This window comes from Diabrotica virgifera, chromosome 1, assembly GCF_917563875.1.
Source record: "Diabrotica virgifera virgifera chromosome 1, PGI_DIABVI_V3a".
NCBI lineage: Eukaryota > Metazoa > Arthropoda > Insecta > Coleoptera > Chrysomelidae > Diabrotica > Diabrotica virgifera.
This window is the reverse complement of record NC_065443.1, coordinates 22,537,343-22,559,191: the sequence shown is the minus strand read 5'-3', so window position 1 is coordinate 22,559,191 and position 21,849 is coordinate 22,537,343.

Sequence of the window (21,849 nt, the reverse complement as noted above, 5' to 3'; positions counted from 1 at the left end):
TTACAGTGTATCTACATTGTAAATCCAAATCATGGTTTACAAAGTTTATAATTATAAATCATTATCCGGGAGTGCTCCCCGTAACATTCAACGTGTCTTGGTTTGTTTATTTCTAGTGCACCTTTATTGTGACTTTAGTATAGGTGCGGTGCTTGTCTTATAATTGACTCGAAGTGATGAATTTTTTTAAATTTTAACTTTAATGTTCGGAACTAGGTTGTGAAGTGTTGAATTATACTTTATTTATTCTTAGGAATCCAGAAAGTGTTTGTCTTAATTAATTAATGTATGTATTATTTCCTATTAAGCCTTGTGTTTTTATATTTGCATTTTATATCTGTGAACCAAAGCTGTACCTTATTTTTTGACATATGTAAGTACTTTTGTATATTAACATGAATAAATAACTTGACTTGACTCGTACTCGAGTTGAGTCTATTAAGGCCGTATGTTTCAGAGAATTTATTTTCCCAGCTAAAGGAGCTGATATTGGTATCATAAAAAGAAATATCCTGAGGAAACCTGTCCACCGAATCTTCTGTCAGGTGTATCTGTATCTGCTAAATCTTGATTGAATGAGAATTTATTGAAATGTGCAAAGTTAATAGAAGAATGATGGATTCGTGAACTCACATCGAAGATACCGATGTGAAATGAAGATACCGACGACAGTATTAAATGAAATTAAAGGGTCTAATTCTTGATTAAACTGTAAGGCAATACGTTGAAGTTTTCTTATTAAGAAACATTTTGAGTGATATTTTATTATTTTATCAGTTAACACTTACCACTACTACTTAGAAAAAAAAAAAAGAATTTGTAATTTTCTTCTCTTTTTGCGCTAATAAATGTATATTTCTCTAAATGAATGTAAAATACATTATCAGTTAAAATCGTATTTTTACTTTTCTTCGAAAGTGCTTTAAATATTGGTAAAATTTGCTATTAACTTTCACCGCATAATGCATGGGTTAAGTCAAAGCTTACATCCCTAATCCAAACTAGTCGAAAATTTGTGAAATAGACTATACGTGTTCTTTTGTATTATCTCGACTATACATCTGTATGTACAGCCTTTTATGTCTGTTTAGAACAGCAAGAATTACAAAATGCTTCTAAATAAAATAGAAGAGTATAACATATGACATATTGCTAGACTGGTTCAAGTAATTTCCAACGCACCGAATAGAATACGTTTAAATATGACAGGCAGGCGAGACAGAAAACTCCGGGAAGTACTTGGCAGTTGAAAAGTTGAGAAATATTAGTCAGTTTCAAATCATGAAATTGGTATTTAATATATAAAGACAGTATCTCTTTTAAAAAATCACGTCAATTATTATGTTGCTGGTATAATAAAATAAATTGTATACTACTTACGTATTATATCATACGGTTTAATTTTTGATTGATCTCACAACTCACCTAAAACAAAAAAGGTAATTAGTTTATAAAACTACAATTTACTTATATTATTAACATTTACTCATATTATTATACATTATTAATTTTTGTGGTAACTACTTAATATACAATATAAAATATAAAGATATAATACACTGCTCGTCACACTGCGAGAAAACCCCACAAAATGGGACGTTTTTGATGTCTCGAATTTCCTAAACATGTTGTCCGATTTAAGTATTTTTTTTAATGTGTTATAGGCTTATTCTTTAAGAATATCTCTGTAATAATAATGTTGCTAAACAGGTCAATTTTCATTGTATACCGGGTGGACCAATCAAACTGTCTTTTTTTTCAAAGCTCGCAACACCCTGTGGGATATTCTAGCATCTATAAAATACTGAAATTAAAACCCAACTAAAACCCCAAAAAATGTGCAATAACTACCTCTTAAAACCTACCAAATTGCATTTGCATATCACAACCGGTTTAAGAGCAATAAATAAATCGTCAGTTTGTAAGAAAAAATTCAACATCCTGTATCTCGGAAACGAAGCATTTGCTTACATAAAAATCTTTATAAAGCAAACGGTCATTATTTTTTAATGCAGAATTACCCCTTAAAGTTTGTGGCACTTATTTAGAAACATCTTGTACTACTGATGAAGAACATGGCTAGTTGTTAAAGTACCTAACTTTTTTATTATCCAACATAAGCGAATGAATAAAAAACAGAATGTTAAGCAAACCTGAGGCTACAGTTGGGTTTTAATTTTAGTATTTTATAAATGCTAGAATATCGCACAGGGTGTTACGAACTTGTAGAAAAAAAAACACTTTTTGATCTTTACACCCGGTATACAATGACAATTTACCTGTCTAGCAATAATATCATTACAGCGTTATTGTTAAAGAATATGGCTATAACATATTAATAATATCACTTAAATCGTACAGGTTTAGGAAATTTGAGACATCAAAAATGACCCATTTTGTGGGGTGCCGTTTTCTCTGACGCGCAGTCTATATTAATATAAAAATATACGCATTGAGTTTTTTTTATTTTCCTTTATTATTGTTTTTTTACAAATTTTAATTTTAATCTTTAAATGTGTAGGTTCGAAACTACAGAGGCATATCGCTTATTAGTACAGCGTATAAGATTCTATCAATTATCTTACTAAAGAGACTCACTCCGTATTCGGAAGATATTCTAGGCGACTACCAATGCGGCTTTCGAAGTGGAAGGTCAACAATAGATAAAATATTTACCATCCGACAAATATTAGAAAAAAACTGGGAATTCAACCGAGATGTACACCAAATCTTCGTAGATTTCCAGCAAGCATATGACTCGATAAAAAGAAGCAGACTATGGCTAGCAATGCTAGAAATGGGAATACCAAGAAAATTAGTGCAGCTCACTCAAATGTGCGTGGCAGACTCATATGCACAGGTAAAGATAGGAAACAGAACATCGATGCCATTTAGGACGAATTTTACGAATTACGAGACCAACAGTATAAAGCAGCGCCAAAACATGACATCAAAATAGTAATGGGGCACTGTAATGCTAAACTAGGTAAGGAAGACTATTTAAGAGAAGTAATTGGTAAACATAGCCTACACGATACAACAAATGATAATGGACACCGCTAACACAATTCGCAATATCTAATAACATGATTATTAAATCCACCCAATTTGAAAGAAAGGACATTTACAAGGTCACATGGGTGTCAAATGATGGAAGAACACGTAACCAAATAGATCATGTCCTCATTGATGCAAGACACTCTAGTAGCATTATTAATACACGAAGTATGAGAGGAGCTGACAGCGATAGTGATCATTTTCTTGTAAAATTAAAGTTGAGAACACGAATATCAGTACAGAAGATGGAGCAACAAGAACAAAGAGAAAGATGGGACAGAAGCTCTTCAAACACCAAATAAAGAACTGGAGTACCAAGTAGCCATAAGCAACAGATTTCAATTGCTGGGAGAGAAAGACCAAAGTGTAGACCTAGGAGATGCATGGCAGCGAGTGGCATCAGTGATAGAACAAGCAGCGAAAGAAACCATTGGGAAAAAGAGGACTCGCCCAAAACAGAAATGGTTTGACAAACAATGCGAAGAAATGCTGGAAACAAAAACTCACAAAAGAATGAAAATGCTACAAAACCTTACAGATGAGAACAAAGCAGATTTTCGCAGAACGAGGGCACAGACAAGGCAACTACTCAGAACTAAAAAGAGAAGCTACATAGAACAGCAAATACGAGTAATGGAAATAAGTGGCGAGAGGAATCAAATAAGAAAATTCTTTAGGGGAAGTGAAGACAGTCAGACAAGGTGGAAATGTTGGGGTAACACAAGCTATGAGAAATGAAGCAGGTGAACTGATAATGATGGAAACAGAAATCGTAGAGCGATGGAAGGAATACTTTCGGAATTTGAATAAATGAATTGACAGGAGAGTGGAGAAGGCGCCGCAATGCTGAATTGGTGACTCTATATGGTACTGAAAACATCGTCACACATATAAAAGCTAATCGGATAAGATGGGCAGGTCATGTAGTAAGATCAGAGGAAGACATAGTGCTAAAGACAGTGTTCTTCGAGAGACCAGACGGTAGAAGATCAGTGGGCCGTCCCAGAAAAAGATGGAAGGATGATGTTGAAACCGATCTATCTAGGATTGGGGTACAACAATGGCAAATCGAAGCGCAAGATCGCAGACGATGGAGGGCCATAGTGGATGCGGCGAAGACTCACCCCGAGTTGTAAAGCCAGTCAAGAGGAAGAAGAAATGTGTAGGTAAGTTAGGTTATAAAAGTTTTCATCTGCTATGCTAGCAAGACACGTTATCTCCTCCTGGTGGCATGCTGAGTTAGTTTTCCAAAAGAACCTACTCCTTATTTTTAAGTAAAAATTTGGTATTTGTAAAATATGTTTAAATAAAATGTTTTTTTTTTTATTATTAATGGCTTTGACATAGCCAATTAGCCAGACTATTTTTTTTTGTATGGTATTACAATAAAAATTTTAAGTTAATATCTAAGCCTACTTATTATCTAAATTTACAGGGTGTTATAATATATTAATGGATACATTTTTCAATTTTGTGTGATATTTTTACAATTTTTAATTTTATTATCTAAGCCTATTTAAAATTTAAATTTACAGGACGTTACATATTCGTAAAGACATTGTAACGTCTGCTTATTTTTTGGAAAAAGAATTTAGTTTAAATTGACAGGTAAAGGACAATTAAGATCAATTAACTTTTCATACATTACTTTAATATTTTGTCTGTACTGTCCACACTCCAATATGAGGTGCTGTAGATCTCCCATTCCACCACAGGCGCAATATGGGTTATCACTGATACCTATGCTGTGTTTGTATGCTGTTAAATAAAATGTTAAAAAAATAAAAAAAAATATTAATACAATGAAACAAAAAAGAATTAAAAAAAATATTAAATTAAAAAATATACTATCTCAAATAATCTAATAACTAGATTATAAAAATATACTATTTAAATTGGAAAAATTTAAAGAAAAAAATCACTAAGAGGATTTAAACCTCCGAGGGGTTGAACCGGGTTGACATTTTATCGTAGTGACAAAAAAAAACAAAACAAAAAACAAAAAAAAATACAAAAACGAATACATTTTAAATAATTAACATTAATATAGTTATTTGTAAAATGTATACACTATGTGGATAACGCTAATCGAAAGGGAACCAACCGCCAAAAGTTGATTTTGAGTAATTAAGGTTACAAAAATAAAAAATGTTTTTCCTTGTAATTTTTAAGATATTAGAGACTTTTTACGGTATGATACCGCGTTCGAAAGCTAATATTAACCACTATTAAATTTTTTTTCATAAGTTAACTTTTATTGTTTTTTGATAGTGTTTTGGTGGTTAGTTCTTTTTCAATTATTTCAGAAAAACTATTTACTGGTGTAAATGGAACCATGAGACTCATATGGTTATGTTTAGAGATTAAGAGAATCTAGAATGCTTCTTTCTAGAAATTTTACTTTAGTATAATAATATTCGAAAAAAGAAAATACCTACTTAAGACGAAACAGTAGCGATCAACAGGTAGCAAAAACGCGTTCCAAGATTGCGGCTGTAATTTTGAATATTTTTTCGAGATATTTGGCACACGTATTCGTAATATAATAAAGAATGGCGGTATAGAGCCCAATTTGAAAAATATATTAATATGTAGAAATTACTCTGTAATTAAATACAATATTAAAAAAACAAGCCTGTACCGCCATTAAGAAGAACAAAAAATACACCTTCTTCAAATAAGCTTTTTTATCCGATGCATAGATTTTGTGTCATTTTGGAACTACTAATGAAATAAAAAATTTTATTAGTTCCAAAATGACACAAAATCTAGGCATCGGATAAAAAAGTTTATTTGAAGAAAGTGTATTTTTTTGTTCTTCTTAATGGCGGTACAGGCTCGTTTTTTTAATATTGTATTTAATTACAGAGTAATTTCGACATATTAATATATTTTTCAAATTGGGCTCTGTACCGCCATTCTTTAATATATTACAAATACGTGTGCCAAATATCTCGAAAAATTTTTAAAAATTACAGCCGCAATCTTGGAACGCGTTTTCGCTACCTGTTGATCGCTACTGTTTCCTCTTAAGAAATTATTAAAAAAATATAAATATTTTTAATCAAGAAATCTTTAAACTATAGAAGAATAGAAATAAGAAATACGATATTTGTGGTAAAAATTTATATTTATTTATTTTTAAGGCAAGAAAACTCGAAAATTGCAACCAAACAATAAACTTATAATAAAACTAAAACTCATAGTATAGGTATGGTTTTTTCTATCTTTAAAAAAATATATCTTTGGTTATTTTCTTAGTCTTAATTTAAGCAATAATAGTCTTAAAACTCATAAAATCAAAAATTTTTAACATACAAAAAACTTTAAAACCAATCATACTCAAGTGTAGGAACGTAACTTTTCTTAATCTCTCTTTCACAAAAAAATATCTGCGTTAATTTTCTTATTCTTAAGATGATTAATAATTTTTTTTAAAAAAACTCATAAAATCAAAAATTCTAAACAAGCAACAAATATTTTAAAACTAATATTCAAGTATAGGAACTTAAGTTTTGCTAAAATATGTCTTTCATTAAATTTCTCCTGCGTTCAAATCAAAGTCAGGCAGGGAATCAAATTCTTCAATTTCATCCTAAAAATCGTCTACGTTTTTAATTTTGTAAAATTTAAGGGCAGCTTTTGGACAAAACTGTAATAAGGACTTAATGTCCACAATAATATAAAAGGAACCAACCGTCTTGCATGTCGGTTGGTAACAAATACTGCAATAATATAAAAAGAACCAACCGCCTTGCATGTCATTTGGTTGAAATATTTTCAACAATATAAGAGAAACCAACCGCCTTTCAGGTCGTTTGGTTCCTTTTATTGCAAAAATATTAAAGAAACTAATGCTTGGGTCTTTTTATAATAAAGAAAACTGCCTGATTTTTCGACTGTCGCTTGGACCTTTTTTCTACAGATGTCGCTAGAAGCTCCGTAGACGTACGGATTATTTTACACATATAAAGTGAATATCTGGCTGTCTTTTGGTGCTATTAACTCATTTTTTCTCAAATGTCGCTTGGTTCCTTTTCGATTAGCGCTATCCATGTGTTCTTGATAAACATTAAGTATAATATATTTCTAATATTTTTATTAACATAGTATGTACATTAGCTGTAATAAGTAGGTAAAATAAGAAGTAAAATATTGTAATATTATTATAATAACCATGTTTCACTAATTGGCAATATCTTTAATACATTTACTTTTGATTGAGACTGGCTGAATGACTATAGTCCAATCCGAAAAAAAAAAAATAATAAAAAGTTAAAAACATCATATATTTTTTCTATAAAACGTTGCGATATACATTTTCGAGAAAAATGGTTATAAAAGTTGCGAGTTTCTAAATTAAAATACTGACCTATAAACATTTATATTAACTTTAATATTTTTTATGCCACGCGCTGGTTAGTAATATTGAAAAACCACAATTAAATAAAACCTTCTATGACCAATAAGTATTTGTTACGTAATAATATCCATTATTTATCAACATTAATAGCTGAAAACAGATTATAAGTGGGTTATCTAAATTTTATACTCAAATTTATAGATGACATGTACAAAAAAGGAGTAAAAACTTATAATCCATTAAAAAGGTAGAGGAGAACTTTATAAATTGTGTTGTTTCAAATCTACGCAGAAACTTGCTTTTTGAATTGCGTTATCTCGATAAAATCATAAGAACTGTTTTATTTTTACCTCCTAAATTACATAGGCCTGGATCCCGCGTACCAATAGCAAGCTGAAAATTTGTTAATAGCTTAACGGTGTCTACTCGGACAAACTTTGGTGTATGGGAACACTGGAACAGGGGCACCTTTGTTACCCTTTCATTAAACACTCATACAAAAATCAGCCTGCTATTACTAACCAACATGATTCCTGTCATTTGACATGTTCTTCGTGTTCCACTCATTAAAATGCCTAGTGAGTGGACGTTCTGTCCGACAAAATACATGGAACGTTTTCGTAGTCTGACGTTCCAAATTTTTAACCTGTTCCACAATTAACACTTCCCCTGTACCAGTGTTCCCATACATCAAAGTTTGTCCGACAAGACACCGTAAAGCTATTAACAAATTTTCAGCTTGCTATTAATCAACTTTTTTTGGTACGCGGGATCCAGGTCATTGGATGATGTTACGTTGATGTCTTACTTGGACAGTATTTTATCTAACACCTTTATTAGTCTGGGCTGATTATCGGAGAATAGGCCATTTTTGGGAAAAGTTATTTACCATCCATTTTATTGCTGGAATCGAATCTTATGATTGTATATATTAATAATATAGATATGCAAAGTCCGCAGATAGTGTGCTACTTTTTTTATAAACAAAATGGCGCCCGAAAATCGTGCTTTTTTCAATTTTTGCTCTATAACTTCAAAGATTTTAACTTTAGACCAAAAGCACCCACATAAAAATTCACCGCAATTAAATTCTGCATAGAGACGTGTTTTTTTCGATTTACTTCGACGAAAACTTTCCCCGGAAAAAGCGGGTTTTTCCAACAAAATCTTTAATTTTCAACTAAACTTTTAGATAAGTAGTTGTTAATCAATAATTAAATAACTTGGTAACGTAAAAGCCCTTTGCGTATATATTATAATTCCAGAAGCCGATGGAAATTAAATGAACAGTTTAACAACAATTGAAATGTTAATTAAAAATTTACGGTCGCTATAATAACGACAATAATTACGATGCATAAGAATAACTATGATTTTTTCATAAAAAGACACTATACCTATCTAATGTACTTTATAGAATCGAAATTGGACTATTTAAGCGGCCTCAGGAATATTTTAAAATTATAAACAATTTTTTGGCTTATAAACAAATAGAATATCTCGGGAAATATTAAACTAAATTAAATTGTAAAAACGGTATTCGAAAGGCAACGGAAGGATGCTTCTTTTAAAAGAAAAAACGTTTAATTATGACGAGTGGTTCCTGAGATACAACCGGTCAAAGTTGACCGAAATTTACGGCAAAGATGTAAACAATAGGATCATAATTGTCAAACCATCACCTTTTTATTTTTGTCCTCTTTCTCGACACCAATTTTCATATCTTTAAAATCCTCATAACATATATTATTATAATAAAAACTATCGATAATACGTGTGAAAATTGCCAAAAATAGCAAAATTCCAATCAAAAATTAGGTTGGAGAAAATGTAACCCTCAAAGTTCAAAATCGGTATACGTTAAAAAAAATGCATTTTCTCGGCTTCCCATGGAGCAATTTCCTTCATTCTTTTTTTTGTTCCCAAGTAACTCGAGTAGAGCCATCGAACTAACGCATTATTAAATGTCAAACTGGCTTTTGTTTTGTTATAATAAATTAATTTATTTATTATTACACAATATTTTAATTTGTTTAAATAAAAATTGTTTAAATAATTATACAGCTTTCAAATGAGAATATTTATGTTTTTAACTTTAAAAGGTACACTTGTAGTAAGTTTATCTAAAAAAAAAGCCTACAACTGGAAAAAAATATGTAATTTTCTGTTCTTATAAATAAATTAATCTATTATAACAAAACAAAAGCAAGTTTGAGATTTAATAATGCGTTAGTTCGATGGCTCTGCTCGAGTTATTAGGAAACAAAAAAAAATGAAGGAAATTGCTCCATGGGAAGCCGAGAAAATGCATTTTGTTAAGGTATACCGATTTTGAACTTTGAGGGTTACATTTTCTCCAACCTAATTTTTGATTGGAATTTTGCTATTTTTGGCAATTTTCACACGTATCATCGATAGTTTTTATCGATATGTTATGAGGATTTTAAAGATATGAAAATTGGTGTGGAGAAAGAGGACAAAAATAAAAAGGTGATGATTTGAAAATTTTGATCCTATTGTTTATATCTTTGCCGTAAATTCCGGTCAACTTTGACCGGTTGTATCTCAGGAACCACTCGTCATAATTAAATGTTTTTTCTTTTAAAAAAGCGTCCTGCCGCTGTCTTTCGAATACCGTTTTCACAATTTAATATAGTTTAATATTTCCCGAGATATTCTATTTGTTTATAAACCAAAAAATTGTTTATAATTTTAAAATATTCCTGGGGCCGCTTAAATAGTCCAATTTCAATTCTGTAAAGTACATTAGATAGGTATAGTGTCTTTTTATGAAAAAATAATAGTTATTCTTATGCATCATAATTATTGTCGTTATTATAGCGACCGTAAATTTTTAATTAACATTTTAATTGTTGCTAAACTGTTCATTCAATTTCCATCGGCTTCTGGAATTATAATATATACGGAAAGGGCTTTTACGTTACCAAGTTATTTAATTATTGATTAACAACTACTTATCTAAAAGTTTAGTTGAAAATTAAAGATTTTGTTGGAAAAACCCGCTTTTTCCGGGGAAAGTTTTCGTCGAAGTAAATCGGAAAAAACACGTCTCTATGCAGAATTTAATTGCGGTGAATTTTTATTTGAGTGTTTTTGGTCTAAAGTTAAAATCTTTGGAGTTATAGACCAAAAATTGAAAAAAACACGATTTTCGGGCGCCATTTTGTTTATAAAAAAAGTAGCACACTATCTGCGGACTTTGCTTAATACATACAATAATAAGATTCGATTCCAGCAATAAAATTGCTGGTAAATAACTTTTCCTTGTATTTTGCTAATTAGCCCAGAGTATATAGTATGTAATTATTTTAACTACAGCGGGCTCCAAAGCCTGGTAAACAAATGCAACGGTGACATATAAGTGAGATAAACAATTTAGATCGCTGGGTAAGTTATAATTCCGTAAATCATAATAACTAACAAAAAGGATAACCGCAGTGAACCGTGGTCCCCCAAAGGTACGGTGCAATTAGTCTCTGCCGCTTCTTGATTTGTTTTACGGTGCGGGTGGCCCAGTTGAAGGACATTTAAAAACGAGAGATTAATGTAATATTTAGGCCATGGCGGGTATGTATGTTTTGAGATGGTGTAAATTTATTTTTACATGAAATGACCACTCAGCTTCACAATACTGGATGACTATAAATTTTTTTTGATTATATCTAATGTTCTTCGACGGTCTAATAGACACACGTCTCTCTTAGTCGAATTAAGAATATTAAATATTATTATGATTTACATAAGGGTTGCGAGATTTCTATTTTATACGGTTTCGGGAGACAAATACATAAATCGAATAAAACCTAACAAGTTAAAATACAGATCCAAAAAAGGTATATAAAAACTTTACAGATGGAAGCAATAATTAAAGCATTACATAAAATGTTTATCCCTATCAAAAGTTTTACTCCTACAGAAGTCAAGAAAGAAATATGTAAACTGAACTTACGAAAGGCACCAGGTTTTGACTTAACTTCGGGCCGTGCTAAAACAACTTCCTCGCAAGTAAAAATTATAATTATTATCCTCGTGCTAAGCTTGTCATACTTTACAAAAATATGGAAATTAGTTAAAATAATCATCATATCCGAGACAGGAAATCAGCACAATGAAGTACCTATTAACATCTTATCGTCCAATCAGACTGCTACCTGCCATAATAGGTAAAAGGGTGATTCCATTTCAAATCACTCAATTTTGGATCAAAAAAACTTTTGGATCTCCGATTTGTCTGAAAATTGGTATATAGCATCTGCGGGATGTAGAAATAAAACATTTAAGGTCGAATTGTCTTCTTGTTCTTGTTGTTTTTTCTCAAAATGTTATTTTTAGCGATTTTACAGTGATTTGGTATTTATTTAAACTTTGCATTTTTTTATCATAAAGTATCAATGGAAAACATAATATTTTAATAGAAGGGACTCAAAAATGTCATTATATGGCAATAAAACAAGTTATTTTGATTCAAAACAAGTTTTTGATCAGATTTATAGTGTAGAAAACGTTAAAATACCGTCTTTTACACTTTCCTCCATTCTCAAAATACATCATAATCGATTGGACTGAAGATTTGCCCACAGATAGCCGAAGCCAAGGATTTTAAGTGGTCAGAAGGATTTGAATTACATATATTACAATACCAAAAAAGTTACATACAATATCATAGTCAAAAATATAGGCGTCTACTGTAAGTACAATTAACTCGGAAAATATCGGCCTCACGACAAAAATTGTTAAAAAGAAATTGTAATAATTGTAAATACGATTTATTTGGAACAATTTCAGTTTCTACCATTTTTGTCGAAAAATTCAAAATGGCGTAAATATTGAGCAAAACAGGTTCTCCATTAAAAATCAGGATGGCGGCTAACGTAACGGAGAACTTCATTCGCGATTTTAAATTTAGGCTACTATTGACTCCCCTAAAGATTAGAAAAATAAAATTTTGGGCAGCAAGGCATGCAAGGTCAAATGCTGTTTCGACTGGACTAATATACTTTTGAGTCTGATATTATTGCATGTAACTTGCAGAAGTAAACATGTTACATTTTCATGTAACATGAAAAAAAAAAGAAGAAGATTTTTTGACCTTAAATATCTTATTTTTACGTCCCGCAGAAGCTATACACCAAATTTCAGAAAAATCGGAGATCCAAAAGTTTTTGCGACCCCCTCCGTGGCTCAGTGGTAAGAGCGCCTGCCTTTGGATCGAAAAAATCCGAAAGATTGTGGGTTCGAATCTCACCAGGGTCAGAAATTTTTCATTTATTATCAATTAATAAATGAATATAGTTTCTGTCCTTGTGGGATCGGTACTCACCGGAGGGACCGCAGACGTTCGGATACAATTAGCGTCTCTTTGCAAAGACAATGACGTCGACTTTGCAAAGTAACAAGACACTTACTCAACACACACACTACACATGACACTAGGCACCTAACTGTTCAAAATTACCGTACCTACCATGCCAATGGCCATTTGTTGTCGAGGCATTAGCTAAATAAAAAAAAAAAAAAAGTTTTTGCCTAAGCGATTTGACATGGAATGTACCGAATAATTCACACTGTCCGGAACGTATCGTAACAGACACCTCTTTGTAAAATCAGGTTTTTCGTAGAATACGCTTCGTGCTGGAAACGATGCGTGCATGATAATCTGCCGCGAAATAATAGTCCATTCTTTCACGGTTTTTGCTCTAAATTTTAAAGAACCGCTTGGATTGACATGAAAGGGTACCCCCCGTTAAGATAGGCAAAATGCCCTCACTCTCAGAATTCAATTTTTTTATTTTTTTTACGTTCTGTGCAATTAAAAAATGAGATAACGCGGATTTTTAGCTCGCCACCCCCCTTACCCCTCCTCCCACAGCCAAAAACGTAGATTTTTAGATTTAATTTTTTTTAGTTGGGTTGCAATTAATTTAAAAATTTCAAAAAATTCACACGTGTAGCTGAGGCTTTTACAAAACATGTCCATTGTTTATGGACCCTTAGGTCGACTGTACATAACCTCAATTTTTTTTAACTATTTTAAAACCTATAACTTTTTGTTGGAGGGGGCTGCAGGTCCAATTCTTTTTGCATTTTGTGTATTTTATCAAAAGCTATCTCTCTGATTTTTTTCAGATTTTTCCGTCAGGTGCGCCATCTTGAAAAATCCCGAAAACTGTTTTTTTAGGGGGTTTTTAGGGATTCTCTCCATTTTATATACTGCAACATAGATCAACTTAGGTTTTGTTAATAGATTATGTATAATTTGAAATAAATAAGTATTTAAGGATTATCAAAAATTGGGCATAACACCTTTAAACCCCCCAAAAACCATGTTTTTTTAAGTTATGTAAGGGTTTTTGCGGGCTTAATGATATTTTTTGAGATCGATACAGCCTGAATATTTTTTTTTCATTTTTTTACGTTATATGGGATTAAAAAATAAGACTAATCGCATTTTTAGCCCACCACCCCTTCCCCCTGTCCCCACAAAAAACGTCAATTTTTCTATTTTTTTTTTTTGTTTAAAGTTGCAATTGATTTAAAAATTTTATGAGGCTTCTACAAAACTTATCTATTTTTTATAGACCCGTGTAGGTCGAGTGTACAATACATATTACCTCAAAATTCCTTTTTTACTTTTTTAAAACGTATTTTTGACTTCCAATCGATATTTTTTAAAACGTCCAATGAATATTGTACATCTCTCTCTCTCGCGGACGGCCGCTTCAATACATGCTTAGCGCTCATTTTTAATTATTAAAAATAATAGTTAGTAATAAAATAATGACAAAAATTTCTTTAGGCTATTGCAGGGGGGGCTTTAAGCTTTGAGTTGGTCACTTTATGACTTTCATAATAATAATTTTTAATCGAGTTAATAAGCCTTGAAAATGGCCATTTTCGCGTTTTTCAAATTTGAAATTGCATGTAACTCGACAACAGTCAATTTTATAGAAAAATCACAAGATACCTTTTTTGCTCAGCTTGATCCAGAGAATCTAAAACAAATTTGTCCGAAGTGAAAAAATTCATTTTTTGAATTCGTGTAAAAAATGTAAACAATTTTCCTACCGCGGTACTGCCTGGCACCTTGTGGATTTGTTATAAGGACCTGTTTTTGAGTAAGTTTGTGCAAAAAAATTAATCGGAATAATTTACCTAACGGGACAAGCATACAGCGGGGGCTATTTGCATTATGAGCCAAACGTATATGGTTTGTAAAATACACAAAACACAAAAAAATTAGCAGCCATCGCCAAAAAAGTTATACGTACCTATTAAAAAACAAAAAAAATGAGGTTATAATATGTACACTCGACTTTCGGGTCCATAAAAATAGATGTTCTCTAAAAGCCTCAGATGTGCGTGTGAATTTTTTATAATTTATAATTTAATCATTACTAACTACTCTAAATGCGAAATAAATCACAATTTAACTAAAAAATGATTTTATTAACGTTTCGATGTCCGCCACAGACGTCGTTGTCAAAATACAAAATATTAATAAATTAAACAAAAATGTTGCTTGGTAAAAAAATCTTCTAATAATTTAATTTAATCTGACTTATTTATATAGATCGTCCCAAACCATTTTTTCAGTGCGTCACAGATTATCGAATTCTCTCTATCGCATTACAGATGGAAAATAAAATCATTTTTTAGTTATATTGTGGCTTATTTCCCATTTAGAATAGTTAATTACAAAAATGCCACAAATAAATAGCTTCAGAACAACATTTATAATTTAATTGCAAACCAACTTAAAAAAAAATAAAATCGAAAAATTGATATTTTTGGCTGTTGGGGAGGAGGAATAGGGGAAGTGGGCTAAAATTGCGTTGAGTCCTAATTTTTTAAAATCATATAGAACGTAAAAAAATAAAAAAAAATATTCAGGCTGTATCGACCTCAAAAAAAAATTAGACCCGCAAAAATCCTTACAAAACTTTAAACCAACATGGTTTTTAGGGGGTTTAAAAGTGTTTCGCCCAATTTTTGAATATACTAATATACTCAGTTATTTCAAATTATACATAATCTATTAACAAAACCTTGAGTTGATCTATGTTGCAGTCTATAAAACGGAGAAAATCCCCAAAAAACCCCTAAAAAAACAGTTTTCCGGATTTTTCAAGATGGCGCACCTGACGGAAAAATCTGAAAAAAATCAGAGAGATAGCTTTTGATAAAATACACAAAATTCAAAAAAAATTGGACCTGCAGCCCCCTCCAAAAAAAAGTTATAGGTTTTAAAAAAGTTAAAAAAAAAATTGAGGTTATGTACACTCGACCTAAGGATCCATAAAAAATAGACATGTTATATAAAGGCCTCAGCTATACGTATAAATTATTTCAAATTTTTAAATCAATTGCAACCTAACTAAAAAAAATCAATCTAAAAATCTACGTTTTTGGCTGTGGGGGGAGGGGTAAGGGGGGTGGCGAGCTAAAAATCCGCGTTATCTCATTTTTTAATTGCACAGAACGTAAAAAAATTAAAAAAATTGAATTCTGAGAGTGAGGGCATTTTGCCTATCTTAACGGGGGGTGGTACCCTTTGGCATGCGTATAGCTTACATGTCAAAGAAAAAAAGTAATATTGTGTCGATGTGTGCTTTTGGCCTGAAGGTGACTTTCACCCCCTCTTGGGGGTGAAAAAATATATGTCCAAAATAAGTCCGGAAATGGGTAAACTGACTAATTTTAAGTAACTTTTGTTCTATAGAGCTTTTTCGCCAAGTCAACACTTTTCGAGTTATTTGCGAGTGAATAATGTTCATTTTTCAACAAAATAACCACATTTTTAGACGATTTTTCGCAAATAACTCAAAAAGTAAGTATTTTGTCGAAAAAAACGTTTTTAGCAAAAACTAGAAAAAGTAAAAAAAAATGGTGTATGCGTTAGGTCTCTGGATCTCGTAGAACCAGAGTTATAGCCAATGAAAAATAGATTCATATTCACCAAATTTCAAATAGAATATTTCGACGTGAAATATCCAAAAAACTAAGCACTTTTTGGGGAAAACCCATTATAACTTTTTTAAAGTGTATAAAAAAAGCTTTATTTCTGTTTTTACAAAAAGTTTCTATCATTAAATTTAAGCAAGTTACGCTCAAAATAAAGTTGGTCCCTTTTGTTTTTGCAAAAAAAAAATCGGGAAGACCAACCCCTAATTAGCAACTCAAATGAAATTAATCGTTACCGCTCCACAAATTATTTTAATTATGTTGTGTTTATATGATCTGTAAGTTTCATCGATTCAAAGTGCTTATTTTTGAAAAAATTTGGTTTCAAAATAAAATTTTTAAAATTAAAATTTTGAAATATATGCTTTTTTTCAAAATAACTTAAAAATTGTTAGAGATACCAAAAATCTCGAAAAAACAAAAAAAGTCAGATTTGCTTTTCTGAATATCATGTATCTTTTTGTTATTCTGGTAGACAAAAATTTATTAAGATTTGGTGTTTCTAAATTTGCATACATTCGTGATTAGTGACTCGTTCAACCCCTTTTAACTACAGCCCTTTCAATAATAAGGACTTTGAACCGATGAAACTTACAGATCATATAAACAATATATACACGAGTCAGGAAACTTGTGAAGTCGTAACGATTAAGTTCATTTAAGATACTAATTAGGGGCTGATTTTCTCGATTTTTTTACCAAAAACAAAAGGGACTAACTTTATTTTGAGCGTAACTTGTTTAATTTTGATGCTAGAAATTTTTTATAAAACAAAAATGAAGCTTTTTTTAAACACTTTAAATAAGTTGTAATGAGTTTTCCCCGAAATGTGCTTCATTTGAATATGAACCTGTTTTTCATTAGCTATATCTCTGCTTCTACTAGGTGTAGAGACGTGATGTATACACCATTTTTTTTTTAATTTTTTACAGGCTATATTTTTACTAAGAATGTTTGTTCGACAAAATACTTACTATTTGAGTTATTTGCGAAAAACCGTCTAAAAGCGTGGTTATTTTGTTGAAAAAATGAACATATTCACTGCCAAATAACTCGAAAAGTATTGACTTAGTGAAAAAACTCTATAGAACAAAAGTTACTTAAAATTAGCCAGTTTATCCATTTCCTGACTTTCTTTGGACGAATATTCTTTCACCCCCAAGAGGGGGTGAAAACCACCCCCAGGGCAAAAGCACATATCGGCACAATATCACTTTTTTTCTTTGACTTGTTAGCTATGTGTATGCCAAATTTCATGTCAATCCAAGCGGTTCTTTAAAATTTAGAGGTTTTGCAATATTTTACCGTTAAAGAACGGACTATAACTTTAACTCAAAGATACAGAATCTCCAAAATATAAGGCAGAAGTCTTTTTGGAAAGGAAATACGTAAGTACATTCATTTAAAAGGCATGATTAGACTGTCATTTCCATTTAAAAGATTATTTCAGCAATCAACTCAATCAATTTTAACCATAAACATCTTTCATAAACATTTGTTATTTGGTTATTAATTATATGTCGAAGAAGTACTGAAAGATAATATATCTTGTACTTGAACGGTCATTTAATTTAGTATAATGATCATGCCGTATTAGGTATATCTCGCTGATAAAATATATTACGTTTTTCCATTAATAATTCTTTGAGTAAGCATTGAAGTAGAGTCACACTTTTGAAGATATGGATGTGAAAAAATCACACTGTTTAACATGAAAAAAAAAATAGTTTATAATGATCATAGAAGTACCACAATCACTCAGAATATGTGGAGAACAAAAATAAAGTCAAATAATTTAAAAATAATGTTTTCAATTTTTCTGGGTACCCTCACCAATCAGAATAACGGGAAACGAAGAAGGTGACAGGATTGTACAACAGGTAATTTTAAGCGATTATTAGGAGCCTAGAGACAAGTGTGTTTCTTCCAGTGACTTAAAAGCTTATTTTAAAAATAAAGCGTTATGCTTGTGGCGAAATGAGTGGTCTTAACTAATCAAATCAAAGACAATGTTTCCCAGATTACATCGTCAATGAAATAAGTCCACAGTACTTTTTGACAACTGATAGAATAGGTTTGAACTTGAATTAAGGCACTTGGTGATTGAAAAACAATATAGATTACTTGTGTTTTTGAGCTTTGAAAATCGCCATTTTTCGTTTTTTTTTCAGTTTTAAATTGTTTATAACGCGAAAACTATCAACGTTACAGTAACATTTCACGAGGCCCTTTTGTTCAGAATAGTCCACAAAAACTGAAACACTGACTTTTAATATTTAAAAAAAATTATTGTTTAAATAAATTAGGACCGCTCTCCACATATACTACCTCTTGTACGTTATTCTGGCGTATCTCATGAAAGTGATTCTGCAAAAAAATGGGAATATTTTTCCGAACGGACCAGAGCTTTTCGCCCTGTCTAAAGTATAAAACATTAAAATATGCATTTCTGATAGCTTTACAATAACATTCATTAAGGTCATTAGAAAAAGCAACATAAAAACAAGAAATGAACGCCTGTGAACATCAACAAGTACATCCGTACACACGAAATACTTTTTTCACTCCTCATCGCCCTCCATTATTTATTGATTAACGTTATTTAATGATCGGTGGCCTACAACAAGTGTCCGGGAAAAATGTGGTTCTTTTGTAAAAGTTTCGTATACATTTGAACAATTACCGAGCATAATTACATACCTCTACTTAAGGTTTATTAATATAATTTCAATTAATCTATAATAGAAGAGAAAAAGTAGATATAATTAATATTGACAGGATAATGAGTTTCCATTAAGTTAATTGCACAAATAAAAAAATATATATGAAATCGATGAGTAGCAAATGAATAATAATTATATATGTTACTACAAACAAGCAATTGGGCTTCGTAAGTCCTAGGTTTTTACCCAAAGTGACCGAAAGTAGAACCGGACGTCGACATTTAAACTCTTCATATATGTAACACTGCGTCTTTTGATATACGATTTCACTCATTTTGAGTTACTCTTGCCGAACTTACGGTAATAACTTTTTAACCGGAAATGATATAAAAACTGAAAGTACATATTTGTTCTCGTATTGTTAAGGCGCGTCGAATAATATATTGCTTGTACTATTTCAGACATTTCACTAAACAGACATGGATGATCCAAGGTTTTTGCATTTTAATGTTGTAAAATGGGTGAAAACATTATTAAATACTACAGTATAGACACAAAAATTTTTGTATATTATTTATTAACTGTTCAAACAACAGAGCTAGTAGTATAGTACCCAATAATTTTTTCAAACAATAATCTTAATTTTATATTCTAGCATTTAAATTTCACTGATTATCTGATGTGAACTGTTAAACTAGCTATGTATATTATATTTTTTGATATTCTGTGTTTATATTACTTGTGGACAGGTAAAAACTCAAATACGTTAATAGTGTATTTTTATATTCCATTCTTATATGGAAAATACGTATATTAAGATTCAACTAATAGTAGGGGAGGAAAGTATGCTAAATTTGCAGTTACTTGAGCTTTATTGGAATCTATTGGGTTGTGAAGAGCAGGTCCTAAAACCAAAAAAAAGTTAAGTTAAGTTTTCCATAAAGTGAGGGACTTTCCATTTTTTAATTTAATTTTCCATTTCCAACAATCGTTTTTTCCGATTATAGCGCCATCTATCCATAATTCGAAAAAATGTCTCGAACAAAAGTTGTTTATTTTTACGTAAAGACTCTAAATCTGCAATAAAAATTGAAGGCTCCTATTTAAGATTTTAAAGTAACCCCCCACCCCACCTCCGTAGGGTGTCATGTTTAGTGGCATTCGACAGATTTTTCATATTGAATACGTATATTTTGAAGTTTTTCGATCTGATGTTCATTTCGCGAAATATCGCGGGGTTCGTATTTAGAATTTTAAATTTATCCCCACCTTTCTTCGTGGGGGGTCGTGTTTGGTATCATTCGATAGATTTTTGAGAAATATTGAATACGTATTTTTAGTTTTTTGATCTGACGTTCATTTTAATCTGACGATTTCGAGTTTTTTAAGGATAGATTTTTTTCGGACCCCCTGTATTAACGAACTCCCCTGTATTAAGAGCCAATATATGACAGAGGTACATTTACAGGTACCATGTTTCTCCCCATGTGATAATCTGACGCGCTCGAGTAACTGCAAAAATCCCCGCTTGGGCTCCCCTACCATAAATATAATCACGAGTTAGTTACCACATTTTTAATACTCTATTGATTTTAAATTAAACTTTTAATTCAACAGTTTCATAAAAAAAAAATTAACCACCATTAAGGGGATCGGAGCAAAATGAAAAATTTTGACGCAAGTCAAAATTTTCAATGTGTTTTAAATGTATTTATTTTTTTCGATTCCTGAAAAAACTAATAAATATTTTTGAAAAATTTAAACGCAGAATGAAAGACTACTTTATTACCTAGGGCCGAAGGTCCCTTAGAAACATAAAAAGTTTCTTTTAAATTTTTTCTTTTATTTTCACCACTGTAACTTATTAAAATAAACATTATAGTAGTTTTTAGGGATTTTCTACCCTCGGTAATAATATAGTCTTTCATTCTGCGTTTAAATTTTTCAAAAATATTTATTAGTTTTCTCAGGATTCGAAAAAAATTAATAAATTTAAAACACATTGAAAATTTTGACTTGCGTCAAAATTTTGCATTTTGCTTCGTTCCCCTTAACGATTATTTAAAATTGAATTTGACGATTATTTTTTTTATCTATTATATTTTTTTCAAAACGCTAATTTTATAGACTTTGCACAATAATCCCACTCTCCAGGGTAGGAACACTGGCACAATGATCCCGTTTTACTTGCTGAAGATGACAAAATTAGCTATAAACTTTTCTATTTACTATTTTCGAATTTTATACTAAGCCTACAGTATTTGTTCTAGTACTTATTTAAAATACATACATAACTTACATATTTAACACATGGGAGACATTTTATGTTTTCGATTCGCTAAAAGCTGTATTTTATCGTTCTATTCCAATAAATCCGAATATAAAGCTTCACAGATGGCACAATGTGAATACTACTCAAACCCTCAAATTTGAATTTTCTATTTACTAGTTTTACTAGTAGGTACATATTTCTATCTGTAGCTTTAGTGATCGTTTTCAATTGAAATATTTTCAATCGATTGTGGCGATCCGTTTTGCAGTAGCAAATAACCGTTTATTGATAATATAATAGTTTTTTCTATTTTTTTACAAGAATTGCACAATTTAACAAAAAAATTTTGGTTTTGGGAATGTAAGATCTGACAGTACATGTTGATTTAAAAATGTTTTTGTGATGCTGTGCTTGTTTCCTACCCTCTTCATATGATACTGTTTTGTCATCATCATCGTTGAGTCCCTTCTTGTGAGTATTTTTGGATTGATGTTGTGTTTTCTTTCTTCTAC